At 41.4% G+C, this 19817-nt stretch overlaps 1 protein-coding gene across 1 annotated transcript in view; it reads right to left on the bottom strand.

Moving 5' to 3' along the window:
• Positions 1-15961, bottom strand: part of trim3a (tripartite motif containing 3a) — a 48478-nt gene extending 32517 nt beyond the window's left edge. Inside the window, exon 1 of the mRNA XM_072691506.1 lies at positions 15819-15961. The gene's annotated coding sequence lies outside the window, so the exon portion shown is untranslated. The remainder of the gene's footprint in view (positions 1-15818) is intronic.
• Positions 15962-19817: the final 3856 nt, after the last annotated feature.

Below are 19817 nucleotides of genomic sequence, written 5' to 3'. Positions count from 1 at the left end.
CATCCATGCATCCATCCACCTACCCATCCATCTATCTCCATCAATCTCTACCTACCCATCCATCTATCTCCATCAATCTCTACCTACCCATCCATCTATCTCCATCAATCTCTACCTACCCATCCATCTATCCATCCATTCATCCATCCATTGTTCTAACCATCTAGCCACCCATCCATCTATCTATCCTGCTATATATGTACCTATTTGTCCATCCATGGCCCTATCCATCCACCCACCAATCAATCCATTCATCCACCCACCAATCAATCCAATCTATCAACCATCCATCCATCTATCCTGCTTAATCTGTACCTGTCCATCCACCCACCAATCAATCCATTCATCCACCCACCAATCAATCCAATCTATCAACCATCCATCCATCCTGCTTAATCTGTACCTGTCCATCCACCCACCAATCAATCCATCCATCCACCCACCAATCAATCCATCCATCCATCCACCCACCAACCCATCGCCCTAGCCATCTATGCATCCACCAATCTATCCATCCATACATCCATCATTATAGTCTTCTCTCCATCCACCTCCCCATCTATCTATCCTGCTTAATCTGTACCTATCCAGCCACCCACCAATCCATCCATCCACCAATCCATCGCCCTAGCCATCTATCCATCCACCAATTCATCCATCCATCCTTCATTATAGCCATCTATCCATCCACCTATCCAGCTATCTTGCTTAATCTGTACCTCCCCAGCCACCCACCAATCCATCCATCCGTCCACTCACCAATCCATCCATCTACCTATCCACCTATCCACCAATCCATAGCCCTAGCCATCTATCCATCCACCAATTCATCCATCCATACATCCATCCATACATCCTTCAATATAGCCATCTATCCATCCACCTACTCATCTATCTATCATGCTTAATCTGTACCTATCCAGCCACCCACCAATCCATCCATACACCCACCCACCAATCCATCCATCTACCTATCCACCAATCCATCGCCCTACCCATCTATCCATCCACCAATCAATCCAGCCATCTTTCCATTAGGAGTGCAGGAACTGTTGGACCGTACAGGCGAGATACTGAAATACATGGACTTGTTTTCACTGTTCTGCTAAAATCACTCCATCGTATTCCACAAACAGACGAAACCAAAAGTTGTGCTGCGTTTTAAAAGAGAACGGAGAGACAGAAGGTGAAGAAAAAGACTTTACTGCCGTCTGCCTGACACTCAGGTCGTTCAGAGGTCGCTTTTAGAGATGTTATAAAACTCCTGAACGTCCTGCTCAGCACAGCAGCTCTAAAGAAAGTTAGCTCTGCGGCTGAGAGGAAAAGGCCTTCCGTATCTGTGTGGGTGGTGCGGTTCTCATGGACTGACTGAGTGAGTTCAGCACAACTCCAGACAGACCAACAGCTACCAGCTACCAGCAGCTTCTCGAGAAATCGGCTGCAGCAGGTTGTACCTTTGGGCTGGGTGTGTGTAAATTGTAGGGGTGTAAATATAACGAGCAGCAGTTTTAGGGTCTTGGAATTGGCTCGTTTTACAGCTCTGGTCCTGGTTCTGCTGGAAGAAACAACTGGGTTTGAGGTTCACGGTTTGTCACTTCCATTGACCAAACAAATACACTCGTAAGACCTAACCAACTACATAGGGTATCACATCAACCACTTGGCAACACCTGAACAACCACCTGAGACACCATAGCAACCATCTGGGATACCACAGCAACAAGCAACACTACAGCAACCACCTGAAATACTACAGGAACCACCTTTCTAAACTAAAGCACCCATCTAGCAACCACGAGGCAACACCGCAACAACATATTGAGATACCATAGCAACCACCTAGCAACCACTTAGGATGTCATAGCAACACCATAGCAACTGCCTAGCAATCACCAAGCAACACTACAGCAACCACCTGAAATACTGCAGCAACCACCTTGTTAAACTAAAGCACCCATCAGGCAACCATGTTGCAACACCACAACAACATACAAATATACAACAGAAACCACCTAGCAACCATTTAGGATAACATAACACCATAACAACTAACTAGCAACCATTTAGGATAACATAACACCATAACAACTAACTAGCAACCATTTAGGATGACATTGCAACATCATAGCAACCAAGTGAGATACCATCATAGCAAATACTTAGCAACACCACTGCAACCATCTGGGTTGTCATAGCAATCACCTAGCAATACCATAGCAAGGACCTGGGATATGATGTCAACCCACCTAGCAATGCCATGGCAAGCGCCTACCAACACCACAACAACATACAGAGATACAACAGAAACCACCTAGCAACCATTAAGGATAACATAAAACACCATAAGAACCATCTAGGCTACCATAATAACCATCTAGGCTACTATAACAAATACCTAGCAACCATTTAGGATGACATAGCAACACCACTGCAACCATCTGGGGTGTCATAGAAATCGCCTAGCAATGCCATAGCAAGCGCCTACCAACACCACAGCAACCCCACAGCAACAACCTAGAATACCATAGCATCCACCTGGAATACCATAGCAATCATTTAACAACATAATAGCAATCACCCAGCAACCACTTAGCAACCTTTCAGCAATAACTTTAGCCATAGTAACCACCTAGGATACTATATCAACAACCTAGCAACACCATAGCAACTACCTAGCAACAACTTAGCAACATCATACTAAACACCTGGGATCCTACGTTAACAACCTAGCAAGAGCATAGCAACCACCTAGCAAAACCATAGGAACTGTCTGGAAGTGGGATCATCTTTAGCTGCTCTGTGTTTCCCCATTCAGTTTATAATATGAATTTTTAATATTCAGTTATTCATCCTATGTTGAATAATCCGTTGTGTTAAGGTGTGGCCTATAGGCCGGTCAGGCGATTTTCTCCTGCACTCTTCTCTCTCACTGCTGATCAGTTTAATGACTCCCTATGGTCAGAGCCTCACTAAACAGTCTGGATCACACACCATCACACACACACTCACCCAAACAACCACGCCTTTCAAGCCATGACCCTGAACTCTGAGCACCTCCCAAAGCGCCTTGAGCCAAACTGGAGATTTTAAATACAAGCGTGTTCCTGTTCCAGCTGCTCAGGTGCGAAAGAAAAAACTCACCAAATGGAAACTGAACAATGGAGCATGGGATTGTTTCAGCCAATTACACTGACAAAAGTATTGGGACACCTGCTCATTCACTGTTTCTTTGGAAATTGAGGATATTAAGACAGTTTATCCTGCTTCCATTGGAGTAACTACCTCTACTGTCCAGGGAAGAAGGCTTTTTACTAGATTTTGGAGAAGCAACTCCTCTCATCCCAAAAGTATTGGATGAAGCACCATCCGTCAATGCTCAATCCTTTAATGCCTTTATACCCCTCTAGCCCACACCTGGCATTAGACATGGTACCACTAATTTCAGGTTCATCTGCTCCAGAGAGACCCATTCTATTGGCAGTACAGCTTTACAGGGACTAAACAACTGTGTGTGCATCTGTGTCAACAATGGGTACAACCTAAAGTCATTAGAAGGGGTGTCCACAAACATTTGGACATTTAGATGCTGAATAAATAAGCATCGTACTTCGTGTTTTGCAGCACACCAAACACGTTGCCTAGATGTAGAGCACTGCTGTGAATATCCTCTGCTCCCTCATGCACAGCAGCTATGTAGACCACTGCTGGATGGGTGGGTGGACACATTATTCTGCAGCACCAGCAACTCCAGCCTCTTTACATCTAATCGCTCAACGCAGAACAACAACAGCACCACCCATTTCAAATTCAGCTCAACAGAACTCCAATCCAACTTATGGATTTCTTAAGGTAGGCTAATTGTGGTAATATACTATATATATATATATATATATATATATATATATATATATATATATATATATATATATATATATATAGTTACACAACATTGGCTGCATAGAATCATGTGACCCTGCCTGTTAAAGACTTGCCCGTAGAGCCTTGAGATGTAGGCCATGAATTTACTAAGGTTTTGATGTGAAGGGCCCAGAACCTCACCAACATGGCTCATGATTAAAGGTGCAGTAGCTATGTTGGACAAGGTCACCAGCAGTTGCGACTAGGGTGGTGCTGGGGGAGGCCGGCGGTTGCTGCAGTAGCAGTGCATGGTATGGAATGGTATACATGGTGAGGCTGGTGCAGTACTGATGCTAACGCCATATAGTCAATAGCTCTCCTAACACAGCAGCAGTTAATGCTTGGCCAGGTTGGCAGCAGGTGCAGTAGTGATGTTAACACAGTGATAGCGATGCTGATGCAGTGATAGCAATGCTACCCATGCAAAAGCGATGCTGGGTGAAGCTGGCAGTTGACGTGGTAGCGATGTCGGGCGAGGCCGGCAGCATGTTAACAGGGTGATGGCGATGCTAAAGCCATGATAGTGATATGAACATCGTAATGGCAATGCTAATGGCACGACAGCGATCCTCTTAGCAGCACAGATACTTGTTAGCTGGCAAAATGTCGTCCGCAGACCATTAGGACCAGTAGATGTATCTTACAGGCTAAAAAGAGGCAGTTCTTGTGCATGGGTGTTTCAACAAGGTTCATCAGTCAGTCACTCAGCCAGTCAGTGAGCGAAATTTCCTCTTCCAGGCCAGTCTGCTAGGTGGTCCGACAAAAAGCTTGCATCTCCATTTTTGTCATTTTTCAATTTTTTACATAATATGAACCTGACAGTTGTTCTTTACATACTGTGACAATTTCATGATGAATAGACCAATAGAAATGCTCCAAACTGACTTGGAATAAAATATTTTTACATTCACTTCCATTGAAAGTCAAAAAGGTTTTTTCCTTCTCCTGTAAAGTTGCTGTTTCAGGATAAAAGGGTTAGGTGTGACCGAGACGATGTGAAGGTTTCTTGGCTTTACAGAAAAAGTAAGCAGTATCCCCCCCAGTCATATTCCATCATAGTAAAACTGTTCTACACCAGTACAGCGTTTAATCGGATTGCCACGCAGGCTTCCATTCAGAGAAAACATTAGGCCGGGGGTAATCTTCTACCATGTCCTAACTGCCCCGTTATCCTCTGCTGTGGGCTGTAAACTCCCCTGGGCCCGCTCAAACGGCGTCTGCCTAGGCCGATAGGAGCCCGCCGCTTGCTTAGATTACATCATTTGCATGAATTCAATTTAACCCAATTGTTCAGCCTTCAACTGCCTAGCGCTAAAGAGCGTGACACATTGGCTGGTACTCAAGTAGTCTGACTGCACAGTCTGCGTTTTTATGAGGCGATAAAAGCGCAACACACACACAAATACACACAGTGTAAACACAGGGACGCGGTATATCAGGATCATCTGACACATCGAAAGCTGGAGGTATCTTTGCGTAGTTCTGCAGAGAAACATCAGATCAGAGGCCTCAGATGAGTCCAGCACTGATTCATCTGCATGTAGCCCAGCTGAATTTTTAATGCTGAGCTTTATGTAAGCTGTATTTAGAGGCCAGCAGTGTGCCGTCCCGTCTGCAATGACTCATACCAACTGGAACTGATGGAGCATACCTGGGTAAAGATTAGCGACTGACGATGCTGGATTATAGGGTCACCTAAAGCGATGAAGCCTCTTCGTTTGATTAATTGTGCATTGTTCAGGGCTGTGTATCATCTTTATTCTGTCTGGATGATTCGTCTTCATTAGTCTCCATTTAATGGGCTGAAGGGTATCTACTGTACATGTAATGGTTCCAGGCATTGCTTTAAGTGATAATTCAGCACAAATTAAATGTACAGTTTCCACCAGACCCTACTGAGACATAACTGAGTCCCATCTCTATGTGGTTCTTGACCACTTCCACTTTTCTACATCATTGTGGAATATCTAGAAGGGGAAAGGAAATATCACAGACAGACTAGGTCTTTAGAAACACCCATTCTTTCACTAATGTGCATAAAGGCAGGCTGCATGGCTAAGGACCTGGTTTTATACACCTGAATTCAATGACTAAGACATGTGTCCCAATACTTTTGCCCGTATCATGTACCTTCAGACAGTAATTCTAAATGTATCAATATCACCGTTCTTGCTGCAAGGCTACATTGTGTTTAAACTGGGGCATGAGGCTAATGTAGCTACCATGTACGCACTTAGAAGAACGCTAATTGATGGATTATGAACTTCTGGGTATAAAATACAGCTAACATTGATTCTCTCTGTTAAAATCATAATTCATATTTAAACATTTTTAAGTAATGAAGTTTTAATACCTTAGTGATGTACTACAGTGGACAACTGCCTTTATGCATATTCATATTTCACTTATATCTCAAAAAGCAAAGCACAAAAAGAGGGTAAAGTTGTGTCCAGTCCAAATCTCTGTATTTCTCCTGTCCTCTGAACTGGCAAATTAGGTTTTCTCCTAGTCTGCACTGCTCCGAGTGCTGGCATGCTGCTATGGCCTCAATGCCTAGTCCAACAGGCGGCACTTGGCTTCATTTCAGCCTATTTGTTAAAATATATATATATTATTATTTTATTACCCACACTTGTCTCTGGACCACCTCACAGCTCTGGTGTCCATAAAAGCAGATGGGTGACTGCCTATTAATTCCAGGCTCTTCCACCATCCACGTCCTGCTGTTCACACAATAATTATTCATGGGCATCTTATCAATCATACTGAACTGTGTAACAAGGTGGCGCTGTTCAGTAAATGCTCACAAAAAGCAGATTTTTGGCCACAGTACACAGTCAAACAAATAAAGGCTAAAATAAATAAACAGGGCTATTCAGTACAGGATGTACAACAGAGCTGCAACAACTATTTTGAATTTTGATTATTGAAAAGAATAATCGATATTGGGATAATGAATCGATTGATTACTAAATACCTCTTAGCTCTTGAGGCTGTTTCATGCATGTGCACAAGAACAATACATTTACATTTACATTGAAGGCATTTAGCAGAGGATCTTCTCCAGAGCGACTTTCGGAAGTGCTTCACTATTCACTCGGAAAATACCCCAGAATCCAAAGGACCCTTTAATGTATTTATTATGTAGATATATAAATAGTTAGACATGAGGAAGTCGACTGATCTGGTTGGTGTACCGCAACAGATAACACTACATCCTGCCAGTGAGCTACCACACCACAGTGGAGACTGGGGTTCGATTCCCCATCTGGGTGACTATGCTGCTGAGTCCTTGGGCAAGACTTCTAACACTACACTGGCCCGTCTCTGTAATACGAGTAATGCTGTAAGTCGCTCTGGATAAGAGTGTCAGCTAAATGCCATAAATGTAAATGTAAATGTATTAAGTTGTTACATAGGTAGTTATAGAAATTCCTGTTATATAAGTGTAGATCAATTAATTCCCACTAATCTATTAACTATCTAATAATGTATCTGTGAAGTAATTATATCAACATCTATTACTTTATTTATGTATTTGAGCTGTATGAGCAGTTGTTATTTTAGTATTGTTACAGAATCTATTAAGTAGCTCTTCACTGATGTTTTAAGCGGTTATAGAAATAGATTTTTTACGTTAAGTAGTTGACAATGGGGACTGAAGCTGAGCAGAGCTAATAGCTAATAGCTGTTCATTTTTACTAACATTTCTGCAATTTCTGTATGGCCACTGAACCGAGGCAGAAGGAGGGGGAATTTGCTGTGCTTGAGAGATCTGGACTAGGAATAGCTATTGCTATTTTTTACGTAAGCTGTACGAAGTAAGAAGTTAATCAGTGCATTAAGTTACATTTATTACGTTTACATTTATACTGAAGGCATTTAGCAAACGTTCTTCTCCAGAGACACTCATAAAAGTGCTTCACTGTTCACTCAAAAAAAATAGCCGTAGTTATTGTTTTATACAGGCTGGAATTCAAAATATCCCTCTTAGCTTAGATACTGCTAAATACAGAAGTCAGTGTGGAGACCATAATACTGTACATACTCTACACTCTGCACAGTAAGTACTCTCGGAAGCAGAGGTGGGTCTTCAGTCGGGGTTAGGAGACAGCGAGCGACTCTGCCGTTCGGACACCCAGGGGAGGTTCGCTCCACCACTTCGATGCAGAACAGAAACAGTCTGCAATAAAGATGAATAACTTACTCAGAAATTCACTGTTTTAATGAACTATTCTGTTTCCAAGTAAAAATTAATAAAACTCCTACGTCCTTTTTATGTCAAAATTAAAATTAAAGGATGTACAAAATATCAGTAATGAAATATAACAAAACTAAATAAATAAAGTTTTCCTTTAATCAGTTTTAGTCTATAAATCATCTGTTAATCTGGCTTTCCCTGCAGTACAGACAGGGGCTGTTAACAGTGTGCTCTGAGCATCTACAACACGCCGCCACATCACCGTAGCGGAGTATTGAGTGTTACAAAGCCAGCAAAACTTGCAAAACGCTTGTTTTTTCCATAATCGTCCATTAAAATAAAGCTCTAAAAACGTCTTCCGGTTTTAGGCTACGTACGTCACCACGCACCAGCAGAGCTGTACCCGCATCCCGGGACATCTGCAAGCCATGTGCAGTGGTCTGGTGCATGAATACTGAGAAGCTTCTGAATGAGGCTTCTATACGAGCCTAATTGAAAAAGCATGGAATGGAGAGAGAGAGCGAAAGCGAGAGCGAGAGAGCAAGACTGACAAGAAAATTACAGAAATGATTGACAGTAATCCAAGCTAGCGGTGATGCATAGCTGCATCTGTGTGTTGGAAAAAGCAAGTTAAAGCAAGCAGTTCCAAGCTCACACCCAAACACAGTACATTTCCGCAAGGTCAAAATATTCCACACGACTGGGCATCGCCCAGCTCCCGCTGTCAACTCGCCGAGCGCCCTGCAGGACCGGCTGCCACTCAAACAAGGGCGTGCTCAGCGATTTACCTGCAGCTGGCCTGTCACACTGCCTGTTCGGCTTAAGACATGTCTGATTTGAATAGAAGGTACATGGTATACTAATGATCTAGCCTGACTAAAGGATTCACTCTGCTCCCTCACAGCCTGATGTGATGATCATGATGATGATGATGATGATGATGATGATGATTAATAACAGCCAGAGAAGACGAGTGGCTCCCTGTCCAGCACATGTGCCCTTAGACTGAGGGTTAGGTATAATTAAACCACTGAGGAACCTCACTGCACCACCTTCAATTCAATTCAAGTCTAGTGCAGAAGAAAGAAAAAGGCGTGGTCTAGTTCTAGTTCTATTAGATATACATGCACTTTATGTCCAAATATTTGTGGACACCCTTCCGAATGAATGCTTTCAGCTGCTTTAAGTTGCACCCATTGTTGACACAGATGTGCAAATGCACACAGACACACTGCCTACAGAATAGGACTCTCTGGAGCAGATTAACATCATGAACCTACTGGCACCATGCTGCCTAAAGCCAAGCATGGTCTAGAGGAGCATTGAGCTGTGGAGCAGTGGACGAACTGTGTTCTCTGGAATGATGGTAGTGCTCTGTCCAGTACTTTTGGGATATGTTGGGGGGTCTGGGGATGAGGTTAGGTGGTAAACATCCAACATCCTGAACTTGCTAATTGTCTTGATGCTGAATAAAATCAAACAATAGTCGCATTCAAGCCTCACATCAATGTTCCAAGATAGATCCGTAGATCGTAGTAGAAAGCCTTCCCTGGACAGTAGAGACAGTTGATCCAACCCAAGAGGGGCAAACTCTCTTTTTAATACCCTTGATTTCGAAAGAATCAATGAATGAGCACAGGTGTCCAAATACTTTTGTCCATGTTGTGTATGTTTGAGCTAATGCTTGTGTGTTTGTACAAGGTTTGTACAAGTGTTTCATCAATAATGCATATTTTACTACACACATACATTATTTATAGATATTATTTAGTAGTTGATGTAATTATCCTATTAGTTTTGCACATAGTATATACACTTTATATACTATATAAAAACTATATACACTGCATCCCGCTACTCCTAACAGTAGTCACACCAACAATAAACACCAGCTACCCAGTTCTATCGGCAGCTATACCTGTCTTTGCCATAACAGTGCCTCCACCATGTTTGACAGATGATGTGATCCAGAGTTATTGGCGTATCTAGGACTTTCAGAAGGCCTGGGGTTGGTAGGTTGGTTTTTGTTGGTAGGTGATAGAGCACGTACAGCTTTTAGGAGCTGGACTTAACATACTGGGATTACTTCCATGCAAACCAATGGACCAACCAAATCTTGACCCTTTTGTCTAAAGCAACCACCATGATTATGCTATTTTATATACATGAATTTATAATTACCAGAAGTCATTAAGCCTTCTCAGAAGAGCTGCTGCTGCTAGACTATGAGCACTTATGTTGGACGATCCACTGCTCCTACTCTGGCAAATGATGAAATGCAGAGTCTAACCCGAGCTGAGATGCAGAAGGAAAGTGTTGGGTGCTGACAGAACGCTGACATTGATATCCCACAGTTCTGAAAAGGGCTTAATCCTGCATCTTCTCAAACTACTGCAATACCAGCAGCTGCAACCGAGATCCAATCAAACCCTCACAGCAATGCTCCTCCAAAATCTAGTAGAAAGCCTTCTTCTTCCCTGGACAGTAGAGACAGTTACTTCAACAGAAGCAGGACCAACTCTTTTTTAAATTTGATTTCTTTTGATTGCAAAAGAAACAATGGACGAGCAGGTGTCCCAATACTTTTGTCAATATAGCGTACCATATAACCAAACCCCATTAAAAGAAAAAAAGCTTACAGGCCAAAGAAAGGCCCACTTTTTAGGTCAGTTAGAGCAGCTTGAGAGATCAATCTCTGGTACCTGCACCACCAACCACTATCACCCACTGACCAGTCTCCACTACAGCTCCTTTCATCACGCAGGGTCAGACCTATAGGACCTGACATCTCCATCCATGATTAAAGTGTACATGTCTGCTGTTTCCGCTCATCATGAACATGTGGGTGATTTGTCTGTTGGTGCAGTTAGCCTGATTGATGCCTTCTTTAAGGGTATGTGGCACTTTTGCCCCAGCCCACTATTGGATTAGCATGTGTCAGCATTTCTCTAAAGGCCAAAATACACTGACCGCACTTTCAATGACAGTCTTACTGGTGATTACTTCAACAAGCGGTGAGGATGAGCTACACATGAGCTGGACAAGTGGGTGGAGTACATGTAAGTCCACTATGCTGGAGATGGGCCTTCAACGTTCCTCGTCAAACCTTGTCTTAACTGTTTACTCACAGTTATTAATGTGCTGTACTGACAGGTCTAAGGATCTGTCGGGAGTAGTGTGCACCCTGTGTAGAGGCCTAGAAGTCTAATAATTGCTCTGCAGCAGCGACTCGGCCCTCGCGTTGTCTTTTTCCTGGTTCTATAAAGTCAATGTGTCCTTCACTCATACACTAGAAGAATGAGTTCAGCATACTAATGCCTGTGCTGGTCAGCTTAGCGTTACACTTGGCTACCTCAGCTTCATCCTAGGTGAGGCGCAGGTGTTTGTCATCTGCTGTGCTCTGCAACAGCCAATAGCATTCAAAGGTTTGGAATCAATACTTTCAACACTATAAAAATGAGCCTAATGTGGGTCTCACAACTGGTCGGACTTTAATAAAGCTGTAATAAATAATCTTTTTTTATGCCGCATTTATGAATCTGTAATAAATAATAATTATAGGTGTGTCTAAACTGACGAAACGAGCTTGAGAACAATCTGAAATGACTAATAAAAGCCATATGGCCATGGGGTTATAAAAATAGAAAACTTCCTGTTTCAAAAGTGCTGATCAAGGGCTGGAGGTCAGGAGGTCGAATCCCGAGCCATGCCTCTTTGCCATCAGCAGCCGGAGTCAGAGAGAGCACAACTCGCTGTGCTCTCTCCGGGTGGGTAGATGGCGCTCTCACCCCTCATCACTCTTAAGCAATGTTGGCCAGCACAGGCATCTGTTAGCTGGTGGTGGAACTGGGGACCCAGTGCTTACCTTAGAGTGTATCGGCTACCCAGAAATGCTGCATCGGCAGAAGTTGTGAGGCAGTGGCCGACTTAGCACGTGATACATTACATTTACATTTATGGCATTTAGCTGACGCTCTTATCCAGAGCGACTTACATGATTACTGGTATTACAGAGGAGGGCCAATGTAGAGTTAGGAGTCTTGCCCAAGGACTCTTATTGGTGTAGCGCAGCACAGTCACCCAGAGCAGTCTCCCACATGGTGTGGTAGCTCACTGGCAGTTAGTGGTGTTATCTGTTGCGCCACACCAACCACAGTACAATTAGCAGTACCAAAATGGTAGAAAAAAGAGGCACAAACTAAAAAAAAAAGCATATGCATATCTTTAGGCATATCTTTACAAATGTTAAATGTAAATAGATGATTTTTCTTCACTTTTTGATTATAGATCCATTAAAATAGTGATTAAACCTTTAAAAATACATTTTGGTGAATATTCTATAATATTAAATTTACACAATGTATTATCTTTGTATATAAAATAATAAAAATGAGCCATATGGCAGGTGTTTCTAAACTTTTCAACGCTAATCTGACAGTGTAAATAAAAATGAATGCTGCTTACACATCTGACACATCTGTGGTTCTGTGAACTCTCTGAAGCTGATCTGTCACTCAGAATCTGCGAGAAAAGTCCTGGTGGACAGTTTCTTTTGAGTATTTCTATGACTTGCATGACATATCCCTGCCTGACTTTGCTTGATGTAAGATCAAGGCCTGAGAGCAGGCCCATGGGGAGGATTCGCTGCTCTTTGCAATTCATAAGGCTCTGTTAGCTGCATGCATACCGTTTCTCATGCAGACAAAAACCACAGTTTTCTTGGCAGAGATTAATTTACTATGCCACATTAGGCTTAATCAAGCTGAATGTATTACCAGCCTTGTCAATTTCCTGTCTGCTGGTTTATGCCTGTATCCCTCTTATCATGAAATTCAGCGCTGACATGTTTATGTATTTGTCTGTTTTGCTGCTCTGTGTCACAAGGAACCAATCAGATGTCACAGAAAAATAACAAGGGGTCTGTTGCAATGGCAGTCTTGTGCTGAACAAAAAAGTGGCTGCAGAAGGTTACGCAACTATTCAAAAACGGGTATGAGCGATTTTTACCCTGTTTCACTGAGGTGAAAAATTTCCCTTAGTCATCCATCCAAAGAATACAGCAGTGATGTGTAACAGAAGGTTGCTGAGCGGCACAGACCACCGGAGCCAGCTACTAGACAGCCCCTAAACAGCTGAAAACAGCCATCTCAACCATCAGGGCACCCACACTAATCAGATGCCACTTACAGAACCTTGAGTTCTGTTGAGTTGGGTTTGCCAGAAGAAAGGCTTTTTGTGGTCAAGGATCAACAAACTCAGGCACCTACCAGGCCACGTTATCCAAAGACAGCCAGAAAAGTTCCACCTTGAAGAATGGAGGTTAATCTGTGATGTTGTGGGCCCTGGGCGGTCGGTTGGTATACATGGATTTAATGGATTTCATCAAGTATCAGGGGAACCAATATTTGTGGAGGGCACTGTACACTGTATGCATTATGTCCAAAGGGCAAGACAAGGGCCTGGGCAGTTTTGCCTCTCTTGTCCATTTGCTTGGATAAACAGATTTTCCCTTGCAAAGCAAAATAAGAACAGGCTCCAAAGTAGAGATGCACCGATTCGATATTAGAATCGGATATCGGACAAGATATTAACAAAATCGGATAATTAGGCCGATCCATGGAACCGATCCTTTTACTTTGATTGGTTGGTGTGAGGCTGCACTAAATGTTTAGATGTTTGCAATTTTTGATTGCTTTGACCAAGTTACTTATTTATTCTCAGGTTCAGCTGCTAAATTTTATTTTGAATTACACAAAAAAATGTACAATAAGATTGATTACTGATGATTACTTCAGGCATATCTTTACAAAAGTTACATTTAAATAGATCATTTTCCTTCACTTTTTGATTATAGATCCATTAAACTATACAGTTACTTATTTATTCTCAGGTTCAGCTGCTAAATTTTATTTTGAATTACGCTGAATTTTTTTTAAATAAGATTGATTACTGTTTGTGTGTTTTACAAAGTGAAGCTACTTATTTTCATATTTTATTTTCTTATTGTATGTATTTTAATATATTTTATAAAGTTTGTCTCTTTATTTTGAATGTAAATGTTGTGTCAGGGTCCTGGACATTTGTTTATTTTAGTGACAAAGAAATAGCAATTTAGTACATTTATATCTGTGTGTTCATTTGTTCTATTTTGTTTTACAAAGTTAGTAAAGTAATGTTGAAGTCAATCCTGATGCCTTAAGTGTGTCCCGCATGGTGAGATATACGGTTTATTAATTCAACAATGGTATTGGATCTGTATCGGGTATCGAGTGATATGCAAAGTTTATGTATCGTATCGGAACTGAAAAAGCCGGACTGGTGCATCCATCAAATTAGACATTATTATTTCATTAATTGTCTGTTTTATTTGGCTGATTCATGTTGCAATTGCATTATAAATGGCATTGTTTATTGTGAATTACATTTCTATACCTGTATAATGATGATATCCAGCCTAATGGTACATAACATATTGTGCTAAATAGCTTTTATGTTAACATTTATTTGTTGATATGTTTTTCAGACAGCCAACAGATATTTATAATGTCAATCCGGCTCATTATCGAGCAAATTATGGTATTTCCACTAAAACTGTGGTTATTAGAAAGTAACAGAAATGTGCCTGTGTCCCAGAGAGCCAATCTCTGACTATTATTAGACCATGCATCCCTAGACCACCCAAATTTCTCCTATAAAAAGTCGTTTTCGTTATTGTTGGTGATTTAAATATTGCTGTTGGATCAAAGAGCTAAAGATCTGTGAACACCATGATTGTGGGTGATGATTGAATAAGCAGTCCGTTATCTAATCACAGCCAAAAGCCAGAGTGATTGTCTGGTCTGTGCTATGTAAACTCTACAAGGGTCAAGCATTATGCATATCGCTGCTGTCCAATGAAAAAAACAAAAAAACAAAACATGTATCTGCATATTATTATTATGGACCAATGGAAATGCTCTAAATTACTAGGAATAAACTCTTAGACCATGTAAAAAGACCATTTTTTATTGGACAGCATTGCGATTTAGATATGTATATTTATATTTATACACAGAAATAATGGGCATTTCTTCACAAACAGAACATAAAAGGATGCTAGTCATTCTCCACTGACAACACTACCACACACAGCCTACTTTATGCCATTTCTCCTCATTCCACTCTAACACAATAACACTGTTGGAGGAACAGCTGAGCATTTGCTTCCCCCCATTTGGTGCCAGCTGTTTCCCAGCCAGTGAAGCCCACTGACAGGGTCAGTCTAGCAGCAGAGACTTCCCCTTTCCCATAGCACGTCTCATATCTTCAGGCCAATTCATCACCAGCCTCACACACCATCCCATCAATATTAACGTGGGGATGCAGTCCGTCTGCATCAACTGATGGATGGATTGCATTGCTGGTGTTGCAGCTGCAGAATTTGATTGAATAGGACCCAAGACAGCCCATATTCTGCCAAATTAGGTGAGTTGTGTCCAGATATAGCTGGATTTGCATCATGTAAGGCTACCAGAACAGCAAGGCTTTATCTGCAGATGAGTTATTCAATGAATTATTCATCCTCTGCCCTGAAAGAAAACGCATTCAGCTATTCCAGCTATTCAGCCCAGACCCAGACGGCGGTCCAACGAGCCTAATATGAGAAGAAGCTGCAGGGAAAACGAGGAAAACGAGGAAAACAGGAGAAATACCAACTCACGTGGAAAATCAGTCAGGAATTAAAGCATCACCAACATCCCAACAAAAGGCAACAATGGTCTTATCCGCTGCTTATAAATCCTATATGGAAGAAAACAAAGGCTTTTGGAAGATACACGGTAATCCTTTCTCTCTATGGGAGACACTGGGAGGAAACAGCAGACTGAGATTGAAGGAGGGGCGATGGGGCGTGGCTAAACACAAAGTGTCGACGGATTGGCTGGCGCAGCACAGGGTGGAGTTACGCAGTCCAATAGGATAGACGTATTTTGAATATGCAAAGCCAGTCAGGGCTTTTCTTTTCCACTGCAGCAGAAGTCCAACGCCCTGCCATGAGCCCAGCCAAGCCCACCCAGGCCAGACCCAGGGCCTTTACTTTTCCTGGTTTATCTTAAAGCTGACTAGTTAACAAGGAGCTCCACTGGCTTATTCCACTTTTTTAAAAAGCTTTGCATAATTCAGAGTGGAGAAAACTCAGGAGCAGATTTCTTTAGGATGGTGGTGATGACCACCAACTACTCTCTCCATAATAAAGGGGCTGCAGATGCCATCGGCGAACCACTTTTGTGACTGTGAAGAACCATTAAACTGGTGAAGAACATCTGAAGAGTTTAATGCCCCTAAACACTTATATCACAATATTTATGATAATATTTTAACATAAAAATGCATCACTAGTGGGGGATAAAAAGAAATGACTATCCAAAATAATCCTTAAAATGTTTATAAATATTTTTGTTTTATTACTGTGAGAAAATTAAATGAGTAATTACACTCTTTGCAAGTAAATATATTTTTTAATGATTATTTTTTAATTTATTGTATTTAATTTATCAAATTTTGATAAGTGCCGCCATACTGACCACCTCTAGAGCCTACACGTTTATAACGCTGGTTATGTTAAAAAGCTGTGACCTGGTTTAAAGGGCAACTTTAGTGTGTAAATCCTGCATATAAGATAAGATAAGATAGTCCTTTATTAGTCCCGCAGTGGGGAAATTCACAATATGCATGTAAATACAGTTTCAGTAACATCTTAGGACATCTCATAATGACAGTAATCCATAGGGGGAGAAAATAGGCATAGCAATTTTACGAGAATACCCGCCAGTGGGTTGAAAGGGTTATTACAACCGTCTATTACCTAAGAATAGCCTCACCAGTTTGTGCAGAAGTCCCTGTAGTTACTGAGTGATACACCTTAGTGTGTAATAAGCCTTTCTGTGTCAAGAGGTTAAACTCTTCAGACCAGTGTGACTGGACCAGTTTCTGGCTCAGTAATGCAGATGATTTTAAACCGCTCTAAATGGCTTTATTTACATCAGAGCCATTAATTATGCATATATTAAATTTCAGATATTAGTTAACACCAAGTGTCTGGTTGCTTCACACTGAGGAATATTACATTTACATTTAGGCCTTTAGCAGATGCTCTTCTCCGTAAATAGCCTTAGCTAGTTTGACTTGTAGACTATGGTCCAAAGATACCTCTAAGCTTAGATACTGCTAAACATGCAGACTATTAGCAATACAGACAATAAACTAGGCACTACCATGAGCAGATGGCAGCTCCTTGTTGAAACGCAATACATAGCCATAGGCATTGATCAGCTTTTGTCGAAGGGGGGAAGTTAGGACGATTCTAGAGGCCTGTGACTGACAGAGCCTCTACAAATCGTATTAAATAAGTATTTTGACATATTTGAATTGTTCGAGTTGTGAGGCCCAGTGTAATATCTTTTCATGGGGCCCAAAATCCCCTCGCCCCTGTTCAGAGCGGTGGGATGAATCTTACTCACTGTTCACAGTGGTGATGAATGGAAACCAGAAAAGCTAAATCACAGAAAGGTATTACATGAAGCTGGTTATAAAGACACTGCCTGACGCCTGAGGTAAGGCTGAAGTGTTGAGCGTTGGTTTTAGATAGTACGGGTTTATCTAGATAGTAAATAAAAGGCTAAACGTGTTGCAGACATCTCTACAGTACGCCTGGTCCCTATCTCCACCACTGTACAGAGACCTGAGTCGGTAGGTTTCTCTACAATGAGACATTTCACACCAAACCCCACTCTGAATTACATCGTTTACACACTGGTGATTACATTATGCTGACTTCAGCGGCATTCCTGATTAAGTGGGTTTAGGTGGGTTTAAAGGGCAACGTTAGTGTGTAAATCTTACGTATGGATGTAAATACAGTTTCAGTAACTTCTTAGACACTTTAGGAAATCTCATAATGACAGTAATACATTGGGGGGAGAAAATAGGCATGGCAATTTGACAAGGATACCGTTGCTGCAAAAAAAAAAAAAAAAAAAAAAAAAAATATATATATATATATACATTTATTGTTTTGCAAAAAATAGCTTTACCTTGACTAAAAACCAACAGAGCTTATTTTTTAAGTCATAAGGATTGCTTCAGTAGACTGATTCTGGCATAAAATAGGGCAGACAGTTAGAATAAAGGCTATTTACATATAGCACGGACAGCAATAGCAACAATACTGAAGGCTGAAGTATATATACATATATATATATGTACATATAGACCTTTTTAATTTAAGAGGGGTGTGTATATATGTATATATATATGTATATATATATGCAAATATATATACATATATATAGGCCTTTTTAATTTAAGAGGAGTATATATATATATATATATATATATATATATATCCCTCTTAAATTAAAAAGGCCTTGGAGACAGCAAACCTGATGGATACAGTGCAGTCTAGCAAGGCAGGCCTAACCCTGAAACAGCACCTCTGAAGGCAAATCGAATGAGCCCTGCTACACAAAATCGTCTCATTTTTTAATAAAAAAAAAAGGATGTCTGTAAAAGCCATTATCCTCAGCATACCCACAGAGGTCACGAAGCCGTGAGTCACGGCACTGGGCCGAGGGAGGACAGAGGGATGAAAGGGAAGAGGGAAAGTAAGCAGCGAATGCTGAAGCAGTAATAAGCCGGCGCAGTCCGAGGGTCAGGCATTGTTTACAGTGTCGGGTGGGGGGAGGTAAAAAAAGACAGATATCTTCAGCTTTCAGCGAAGAAGGAGGTGGTTGCTATGGAGACTGCATCCAGCCAGATGGCAGGAGCAGGCAGTCTCCCTCAGCCACGTCAGCAGATATTACAACTATGACACAGACTGACCAGCACTGCACACCTGCAAATGGCCTGGGATTCAGTGTGAGGGGACAGTGCGGCAAATAAGGAAAGCAGATACACTATTACATATAGAGCTGCTTCTGATAATGGTTATTGAGCGAGACCATAGAGGAGCAGGAAGGATGGCTCCCAGCTGCATAATAGAGCTTGGCTTAGCCTAGTCTAGTCTAGCCTAGGGTGTAGCAACTAGGTAACTCCACCGGTTTCTAATATTTGGTATTTGGTTCCATTGAGGACCATTTTGATAAAGTGTGTGAAGAATATTTTGAAGGTTTTAAGAAGCTGTAGGAAAGGTTCTTTACTATTTTAAAGGTTCTTCACACACTACATCTCTGGTGCCGGAAAATAACCAACTTCAGTTCCCTAAAGAACCATTTTTGCTTCCATAAAGATGGTTCCCTGTTTCTGATAGAGCTGTGTGAGTGTGAAGACCCTTTAAATTGGTGAAGAACCTTTAAATCCATTAATCGAGTCTTTATGGAACCAAAAGAGGTTCCTCTATGGCATCACTCCTTATGTAGCAGAACCCCTTGAAGCAGGGTGTCCTTGTTTTAAACTGTTAAAGTAATAATTTGCTAAAAATGTCTGAACACTGATTTAAAAGCAGTCAATTAGCCAAAACATGTTAGTTGACAACAGGAGATGCTAGGCTAACATTGCTAACAAACACTGGAATTGGGCTGTCACCAAACAGTAACGGTATATCAATAACTATCCATCTAAATCTTAATTAAGTGGTTTCTAATAACTAACTAAAAAAATATGTAAACAAGTTTTGCCAAGACAGGTTTGATATCTGACGTGTGCTTCTTTCAGTTTACAGTGG

This window comes from Salminus brasiliensis, chromosome 11 (genome assembly GCF_030463535.1).
Source record: "Salminus brasiliensis chromosome 11, fSalBra1.hap2, whole genome shotgun sequence".
Taxonomy (NCBI): domain Eukaryota; kingdom Metazoa; phylum Chordata; class Actinopteri; order Characiformes; family Bryconidae; genus Salminus; species Salminus brasiliensis.
Note: the sequence above shows the minus strand (reverse complement) of the source record. Positions and strands in the feature narration are given on the sequence as shown.